Source organism: Gossypium hirsutum, chromosome A13 (assembly GCF_007990345.1).
Source record: "Gossypium hirsutum isolate 1008001.06 chromosome A13, Gossypium_hirsutum_v2.1, whole genome shotgun sequence".
Lineage (NCBI taxonomy): Eukaryota > Viridiplantae > Streptophyta > Magnoliopsida > Malvales > Malvaceae > Gossypium > Gossypium hirsutum.
This window is the reverse complement of record NC_053436.1, coordinates 7,810,945-7,821,493: the sequence shown is the minus strand read 5'-3', so window position 1 is coordinate 7,821,493 and position 10,549 is coordinate 7,810,945. Positions and strand designations below refer to the sequence as shown.

Here is a 10,549-nt window from a genome sequence, read left to right as displayed (position 1 = left end):
CTCAAGTCTGCCATTTTGTTCTTTGCCGATTTTTGCTAGATAGTTCTTTTTGATTTCTTTCGGTTCCCTTTTTGTTCTGTTCTTTCCTATGGCAACATTTGCACCCTCATCCTCCCTTGCCAATTTTTCAATGTCTTCTTTTGTTTCTGCCAACTGCCTGTTGAACTTTCTTTTTCTTTCTTCTCACAGCTTTGGATTTTCCTTATAAGTCATTCCTTCCTTAATCCTTGGTTTTCGTTGCCGCAACTTGCCACCTTTGTTTTGGGTTATTGCGTTATTGGTAAGTGTAGCAACTGTGAAGTATTCTTTTCGTTTATGGATTTTTGTGAAATCGATTGACTATTTTATTTGCGAATGTTAAGGATTGGAATGACTCGGTTAGCGTTGGAGTAGTGCGACTCTACTGTTACGCGGTTGGTAGGTAAAGTGGCTATATTTTGGTGGTGTTAAAGGAAAGTTTTTGTTTTTTCCATGGATATGAAATGTGAATTGATGTTGGTATTGGGTCTTTACAGAATTTTCTGCGGTGACTTGTGGAGTAGTGAACTATCTTGTTCAGATCTGCAGGTCTCGGATTGCTCGATAGTGTTTTACAGAAAATCGCATCAGGTGTGTAGTAGTATCGTATTTGATAATCGGTCAAAAGCCAAAAGAGTGTGTGAATCCACACACATTGATTTGACCATAGGTCAGCAAATGCCGAAATGCTGAAATATCGAGAAGTCAAAAAGTCGAAAGGAGGGGCTTAGGGCGTGCAATCCCATGCACAATAAATCGAGGCCACGAAACATAGGTGTACGGTGGAAAAGGCCGCCATGAACAAATTCATGGGATTAGGCCATAGTTGGCCGAATGGGCCCGATAGGCCCGTGGGCCCGCTTGTGTAAATTTGACATTAGGTGGAAAATAGTGGGGCTTGTCATGTCGCGCACATGGCATAGGCCATTCTGGGCCTCAATAGGCTAAATTAGGCAGTGTGGGCCCAATGGGCTCGTGGGCCCTACACGGATAATATCCTCGATAGTTGACAAACTTTGGACTGGGTTGTGTAGTATGCCTAGCCATGGCTAATCTGGGCTAATTGGGCTGCACGAGCTTATGGGCCTATTTGGGCCGAATAATGGGCCTTGGGCCCATTTTCACCGGTAGGACTGTTAGGGTTGTAAAAGTCGCTCGGGGCGACTGTAAACCTTCGGATGGGCTGATAAGCATGTTTAGGCCAAACTGTTTAGATTATTGAAATGCCCTCGAATTGTAAAATTATCGAAATACCCCTAGTTTGTAAAATTACTGAAATACCCTTAGATTGTAAAATTATCGAAATACCCTTAGTTTTTAAAATTACCGAAACACCCTTATAGTGTAAAATTATCGAAATACCCTTATAGGGTAAAATGATTGTTTTGCCCTTGTAGGTAAATGACCGACTTAGACTCTGAATTTGACTGATTTGACTGTGATTGTATAACTGTGTTTTAACTGACTTGACATTGGTTGTAAAACTGATATGCTTTTAATATATGTTTAAATGATTGTTACTGAGCATGGCCATTTTGCATACTCGTGTGATGATTGAGCATGACATACACGACATATTGCATGAGGTTGGGACATTGATATGAATGAAGTTCTGATAGGATCGCACGGGTCACATGAGACGACTGTGGATCCAGTATTGATTTGTTAAGGTCGCACGGGTCGCACGAGACAACTGTGGACCGATGAACGTCTTACTGCTGCTTAATCTAAGTATGGGTCTATGCCAACCTAAATATGGCTTTGTGCTATGTTGATTATTGCTTTGTGCAAATTATATTTACTAGTGGCTATGTGCCTATCATATTTATCGATGACTCTGTGTCAATCATATTTACCTAGGGCCGTGTGCCGGTTATATTACCGTCGCTTATGGCTATGTGCCGAACTTATTACAGTTACCGATGGCTTTGTGCCAATTATAATACCGCTACTGAAGGCTAAAAGCCATATATGTACTAGCAGCTTTGCTGTAATTTCGGTTAGTGCTACAACCAGTGCTAACATTGTAAGTGTAAGGATGGCGTGGGTGAGTTATTCCCTACAGGTAATGTAGGGTTGGACAGAGGCAAGTGTAGGGTTAGATGGGATAGCATGCATCCATGCATTCACACATTCTATTTTGTTACTGAGATGGGCTAGGCCCAATTGATTCTGTTATGGGCTATGACCCAAATGATAATGTAATAGGCATTGGCCCACTTATGCTTTGAACTGGACTGTACTGTTAACATTAAAGGGCTCTGGCCCAGGCTATTTCTGTTTCTGTATACTGACTGTTACTCTAGTAAGGGGATTACACACTGAGTTTTCGTAAACTCACCCTATTTATTAACTGTGTAGGTAATCCCCAACGTTGGGTGGATCGGTGTCATAGAGAGACACGGAGACAACCACACAACTGCACATGTTTTTCTATTTCGTTTATTTAGTTAAGCACTTTGGTTTTTGATTTGGGTTGTAATAAGGCCTCTTTATTTTCTTAACTTTTTATTTGGGAAATTTATTTAGTATGTTTAATATCTGTTAGAAGTAGGACATGGTTTTTCAAAACAATAATTGTTTTCAAACACTATGTTTCTGCAACATTTTCTAAATGGTTTAGCGACTTAACTTTTAAACATCACGGTTTCATAAATCGGTTACTTTTAAAATTAGCTTCCGCAACCAAAAAAATGAATTTTGGGAATAAAATTAATAATTTTTCTGTGTACCACGTTTAAAAAAATAAACTAACGTAATTGGGATTTTACTCAGGGTTTTTTTTAAATAAGAAGGGTTTTTAATGAAAACATGGTTTAAGAAAAAACACCTCAATGTGACACGCCTGATTCGGGCCTAACTCTGGGCCAGGTTTGGGGTGTTACACTTGATGTATTGGTGAAATTCCTCATACCTTGATTATTCCAATTAAAGTTTGAATGTTGCTTCCACCCTAGACTATATGTGTTTGGAATAGGGATTATTGTTCCGATTGAAATTACCCATGTAGCAAACAGATGTTGGATTTGATAGGCATTCATCAAACACATGGTCTTCACAACAATAAACACACGATAGTTCAGCTGATTTTAATTCCTAGACTGTTGTAGGCCTTTTCATTATTTTAATCATATTATTCAAAGAAGATACTTGGGTTGTCAACGAAGTGATTGCTTCAAACTCCATAGTATTAGAAGCTCTGTAGTCTGTCTAACTCTTATGGTAGGTTATTGATAATCATTTTTGGCAATCCTTTCCAAAATCTCATATGCTTTATTATAAGATTTATCCAACAAAGTATATCTCCATCTGATTCTAGTGTTGGAATCCATGCATTGGACATTTTCGAATTGAATCTTTGAATCATTCCCAAGCTTTATATAGTGTTTCATCCTCTAATTTCTGAAAAGATGTGATATCATTTCTAAGCTTGGCATTCATATTTGGGGGATTATACCGTATCAAAAACCTTTGGAAAAGGTCATTCAATGATGCCACTATTTTCGACATTAGAGCATTTAGCCATGCTGTCGCTCGATCTTTTAAAGAATATGCAAATAGTTTAAGTCGTAAAGCATCTTCAAGCACACCCTGCTACCCAAACGAGTCACAAACCTCTAGAAAAAGTCATAAATTCCATGTCAAATCTTCAATGCGCAGTCCACCAAGCTGTCCTATTATTTGTAACATCTAAAACATCAATAGTTTCAACTCAAACTGTTGTGCCTGTATTTGTGGTCTGACTATCCCTAGATTTAGGTAATCCAAGATTGGCACAATATGCTCTCAGATTGGTCTATCTCGATCATTTATCATCTCACGAACATAAGGATTAGCAACCTGGCCATTCAAATTATCATTTATACCAGGTATCACCTTACGAATAGAGGGATTAGCATCTTGTCAATTCTGACTATAATTAAGACCAAGATCATTCCCGTTCCTACCCATTTTTTGCATTTCTTTTCCCCTAATTCGTAAAGTTGTTTCAATATTTGGGTCAAAAGGATATTCTTTGTTAGCAGGACTACCTCTTCTCATGCACTGATGAAAAACTTGTAGAAATTAAACTTAACTAAGTGAAATAAAACTGATGGAATTAAGTAAAATAGCGAAACCACATTACACCAAATTGCTGATCCCCAACAATTGTGCCAAAAACTTATCACATGTGAATATGATATGCGAATTGTGCAAGTATACACGTCGAATCAAGTAATAAAGTGATAAGTGAGATCATCTCCACAAGTATTGAATTAGGTATAGAAATGGTCAAGTTAAGATAATGATTAATGTTATGACAAAACCAAGTTAAGTACGCAGTGATAAATTAAAATAGTAAGGATGAATGTGAAATGTACACTGACTAATATTGGAAAATGCTATGGCAAAGCAAGAGTAAAAATGCAATGGCAATTACGAGAATAATTAAGTGAATAAAATGCGAGCGAATAAATAAATAACTAAGGATGTTATGGAAAAGATGCGGCGGCAATGATTTGAAGGCCTGCGATGTTGATTTAGAAGATTAGGACTACTAAGAATCTGCCATTCCTTTTAGAAATACCTCAACATAATCATACTAAATCCACTACTAAGACGAGACATAAAATGACCTGCACCTTTCAAGAGCAAGGTCTCAAGTTACCTAGCCTATGTTTATAGGCCTTATCATAGTACCCTACACTGTTTTGTCTTCATTCTATACAAATACTGCTTTATTTCTAGAGTCTGCTGTAAGTATTCTATTGAATACTTACTTGTATCATTCAATTTCAGTCCAACTAATCCAACCTTTTCAAAATTTGATTCAGTTTATGGGCATGTTGCATATTCATCTATTTCTAGGGAATATACGTATACATTTAGAAAATAAAAGCAATTGAATGAAACAATAGATTAAATAAAATACATGTTTCAACCATTAAAAAAAATAAAATTTCTCCTCATGTAATCCCAACTCTATGAGATTTAGCTTATGGATTGGTGATTAAAATTCAAGTAACATCCAACATCGTTTTGATCAAATTAACTTATGGGAGAATAAATTAAGAAATAAAGGAAGAACTTAGGAAGATGGTTGTCACCAAACCAATCCGCAATCTAGTAGCACAGTGTCCTGTAGTGTTTGAGAGTGAGTACCTTCAATTTCCTCTTTCCAACTCTACTTAGCCACTACCCTTTATAATTGCCTTTTACTCTCTATCCTTCAGGCTTCCTCCTTTGGCTTTTTATAAGCATTTCATCCTAGAGTAACTCCAACATCCCACAATATTCTCTCCTCTTTTTTAGGTAGATTTTTTTGGTAGAAGTAGAGTTAGCCTGAGACTGGTATGCTTTGAATGTTGACTCTATCATCTTCTTGAATTGCCACGACATACAAGGTGCCAAACTGTTCAACCTTTTACCCTGGAAAACCTGCACTCCTTTATTTCTTTCTCCCTAGCATGCACCTGCCAAACCACCAAGCACAACCCTTCCATATGCAATTAAAAGTATCTAACATGTTAACACATTCCAAACTCCTAATGCAAAAAATACTAATAAAATGTCCTAAAATGCCACTAAGTGTACCTAAGTACAAACAATTAGTTAGATCTAAAGGCATAAAATATGACTCTTTCAAATAGTTATCAATATCTCATATCAACTTATTTGAGCATGGCCATGCATTTCTAGTCTCACTCAATCAAGAAGCCTAAGATATTTCTCCCATTATGTAGGAGGGATAAATCCTATCTTGATCAACCATATCCACTACATGGATTGCATTATATCAAACATTAACCATTATAATACAACCTGTTACGGTAGACATTTTGACTATGAGTATCATATCCATAGTTTGCACTATGAGTAACAGTGTAACTATTACACAATAATCCAAGAAGCACACTTGTAGCTGGCCAGTCCAATATGTTGTTCTCTGACACATACTAATGTATTGATTTTGACATCCTTATGTCAATGACAACTCTTTGTCATCAATCAACTACACATTAGTCTTAATGCATTATTATTTTCCAAGCCCACAATCATACTTGACCAAGGACCTTTTAAGAATAATCATATGTTCTTATGACTTTATTACAATTTAGTTTATTTATATTCACAGAAAAAGAAACAGAAATAATAATGGCAATACCTTATATTAATAAACAAGGTAAAACGAGTATGTGATTACAATCATCTCATTATTGGTCTTTCGGCATACTCTAACATCTCTCACTAGCACTAAGACCAATCAATCATATATCAGAGGCTTCATTAGTGGACCAGCGATGTTGTCATCAGCTGGTACTCTGAATATTTTTGCATCTCCTCGACCAATGATTTCTCAAATGAAATGAAAGCACCTAAGTATATGTTTGGATCGCTAGTGAGATCTAGGTTCCTTTGCTTGTGCAATGCCTCCGTTGTTGGAACAATGAAGTTCTATAGCATTTGGTATGCTAGGCACAACCCCTAGTTCCAATATAAACTTTTGGATGTGAACAGCCTCTTTTACAGCCTCAATAGTTGCACTATACTCGATCTCAATTGTAAAAGAAACTATGTATCTGGGTTTGAACATTTCCAACTCACAACACCACCATTAAGGCAAAACACAAAACCCGACTACGATCGTGAATCATCCTTGTCGATTTGGAAACTATCATAAGTGTAACCTTTTACACTCAGCTCTTCCTCACCTTCATATATATGGAATGTATCCTTAGTCCTTCTCAAGTACTTAAGGATATTTTTAACTACGAACCAATGACCTTTACAGGAAACTACTTGGTAATGACTTATCATGCTTAAAGCATACAATACATCTGAACGAGCACATAGGATGACATACAGATAGATCCAATAGTCGAAGCATATGAAATTTTACTCATACGTTCTCTCTCTTGTGAATTTGAAGGACACATTTCTTTCGAGAGTGAAATACAATGTCTCATAGGTAGGAATCCTCTATTAGATTCTTGCATACTGAACATTTTTAGCACTTTATCTGTAACAACCCATTTCCAGTGAGATCATAATAGTAGTTTCGGGACCAAAAATCTGAGCCAAAAAAATAAAATTTTATTTTATTTTTATTTTATGGTTGGCATCATGATAGGAAGGTCACATGAAAATTTTGATATGAAAATTTTACCGATTATATGTTAAATTAGGGAAAGGACTATATTGCATAAAATGCAAAAGTTGGGTTCTAGTAGCTATAGGTGTCAAATAGCTATGGAATTCAAAACTAGAGGTCCTTCTCTAGTAATTAGACCATTAAAGAAAAGTATGTAGATATTTTAATGACTCATCCATGGAAAAATTAGAAAAGGGTAGGGACTAAATTGGAAATTAATAAAATTAATAGATGATAATTAATTAAAAAGGAAAAAATCATCTATTTTCATATCATCTTCCCCAATTTTTCTATGGAAACCCTAGGAGAGAGGAAGAACACTTTTCAAGCATAAAAAGGTATGAAATCAAGTCTCATTTTTAGTAATTTCTATATTTTTAGAATCGGGATAGTCTAATCTTTCTATTTAAGGGATTTATTTGAAAAGTTATCAAGGTATGAAATTTATGTCATGGATGAATATGCTGAAAATTAGAAATTTATGGTAGAAAATGAAAAGTTATTCATAGATAAACAACCTTTACAAAGCAATTTTTGATGAAAACTTGATTTAGGGACTAAAATGAAAAAATGGTAAACCCTATGGAAAATTTTAAAATTTGTGAAATGTATGTGCTATAAATGTAGTATATAAATTACGGCTTGGCTTGGAAAGGAGGTTAAATTTCATGAATTTCAATTTTCGAGCCTAGGGATGAAATCATAATTTTTGAAAAAGATAGGGGCAAAATGATAATTTTGCCTAGGATGTAATAGGATGCAAATGTATATGAAATGTGATAGTTTAATAGTTAAATTTACCTATATAGATCCGAAAAGGCGAACTACGAAACTAGATCGAGGAGAGCAAAAGGTTTCGGATTAGTTGAAATTCAAATATGAACCAATTTCAAGGTAAGTTCGTGTAACTTAAATATGTATGTTATTTTGCTTGAATTGAAATGTATGATTGTGTTGATATGCATGAGATGAGATACATAATGAAATAGTCATAAGTTGTGAAATATGGACAAATTGTCATGTTCTGGTTAAATGTTGAATTTTGATGGATTAAAGTGATTTCTTGAATAAGAATAATATTGCACATGTTGCAAATAGAATTTAGCCCGGACAGGTAATTCTAATGTAAGCCCTTTAAGCTTAGGTTATAAATTGGATATAGCCCGGACGGGTAATTGTAACGCATAGGTTTGTGCAAGTGTACACAGTCGTTATGAAGTAATAAGTAAGTATCGAGTTATCGTCTCCACAGGGATTGTATTTGTACTAAGTCACCTAATTTGTAAAATTATATTAACAATTTGGTAAATAAAAACACAATATAGTTGAGAAGTGATGGTTAAAATATATTAAACTACATGCAATGATCCCTAATGCAACTTATCCCAAGTATGCAAACTATATGACTAAAATAGATTTTAGCAAAATTAAACATAATTTGCAACAATTATAACATAAATAAACTAGGACAATTACTTTAATTAAACTCAACTTATTGTCAACATGCTTAATAACATTCGGAAAAACATTCCATGGCAACTCGATCTTTCATGAGTTTGGAAACCACATTAGGTTCTTTTGGAATCCTTTACTTAGTAAATACATATTTTACTGATCCTTAATTACTAATGGTTTCTTAGTCTTCGTGTGAGTTAATAGGGACATGCTAGGTTTGCAACAGTTTAATCACACAAATCTAAAAACTATGCAGATAACAGAGCTTGGTTAAAGTTGTTATGCGACCTGCAATTTAATTGGGTTAGGATCTAAATTGAGCATGGACATTTTAATTATGTGTCCACTAGCCATCATCTGGTTCGGATCACTTAGCTAGGTCAGGTGCATTTCAATCACGTATGAATGAAATACAGACTTGATTTTAATTGAAAACATGATCTATTGAGGCACAAACATTATAAGCATGAATCAAATAAATATTATTTAATCAAAGCAATCATCCTAGCTTAAATAAAATTAAGCTAACATTGTTGTGAACAAGAACAAAGAACACATATCAAACATTTTTAGATTACATTAAATAAAGGAAAGATTAAACCCAAATCAAAGTGGTTGTCACCCAAGATTTTAACTAACTAGGCTCCTTCACTTCTTTACTTTGCTCCTTTGCTGATGCTCTCCAAGGTGGCCGACCAAGTGCTCTTTAACAGGATTTAATTGCTAAAATCGCTATGAAGAGATGATGCTAGGCGTGGGAAATGGAAAAGGCTAAGAGAATTTGGAGAGAAGAGAGAATGATGAATGATGAGGGATTATGAATGAGTGGATGAATGGGTCATATTTATAGGTGAAGAGAGGTGGGTAGTTTGCTAAAAATAACTAGGTTTAGTCTTTTCAAATCTCTTCTTTGGATGGCTGGCCACAATTAGTGGAATTTGAGCTGATTTTTGCTTGATTTTTAAGCAAATCAAATGCCATAATAACTCAGGACTGACACTCGGTCCATCGTAAATTTTCGAGAAAATCTTTAATTTCTTCAACAATGCAAGGACCTTGTGTAATTAAACCAAAAAGTGGCTTAAAAGAACAGCCATGTGTACCCAAATTTGGGTTGACTTGGTCTTCAATTTGGATGGTTTTATAAGCCAACAAAGCTATCAGAGCTGTCCAAAATAAATTAATAAGTTAAAGGACCAAAGAATAAAATTTAACCAAATTAAATAATTAATTAAAACCCATATTATTAATGAAATATTTTAAAATAAAGTATTAAATATAATTTTATATTTTATTATTTAATTTAATCCTGGATGACCCATTTTCTATGTTAAAAATATACTGCTTAAATCAATATAAAATAAGTCATTTTATGAATGAAAACTATATAATAAAGCATAAAATCACATTTTAATAATTTGTATGTCCTAATTTCAAATTTTCACATATTTCATTAATTTATTAAACAATTACTTAGTTTTAACAACGAATTTAAGTAAAAAGGTGATAAATTACATAGGAAAAATCTTATATATTTTTCAGTTTGCACACCCCCAAACTTAAATCATTGTCGTCTCGGGTAATGTTTATGCACAGCAAAAAGTCTTGCTAAGGAAAAGTTGCTAATTGTGTAAGCAACATTAATCTTTGTCCTATAATCATGCATTAATAACTTCATGCTCATCGATCTTTTTTATTAACAAGTAATTCATATGCAAACATTTTGAGAATTTTATACTAGGTTTCAAAATGTACCAACATGAATCATAGTTTTTATGTATGTCACAGCCACAGATAACATTCTTCATTCAACATAATTTCTTATCAATCAAGCAAACAATCATAAGACTTATTTATGATCTTCATCTGTTGAACTTAGGACTTCTTCTCCACTAATGTAGGTGCCATAATCATCAAATCAATAGGTCTTTTATAAGGTTGTAA

The 10,549-nt window shown here is 34.4% G+C and overlaps 1 non-coding gene across 1 annotated transcript; it reads left to right on the top strand.

Moving 5' to 3' along the window:
* The first annotated feature begins 3,343 nt into the window (after nt 1-3,343).
* LOC121213238 (small nucleolar RNA R71) lies at nt 3,344-3,450 on the top strand. The gene has a single exon (XR_005908618.1). It is a non-coding gene; the product is annotated as a small nucleolar RNA R71 (small nucleolar RNA).
* The last annotated feature ends 7,099 nt before the right edge of the window (nt 3,451-10,549 follow it).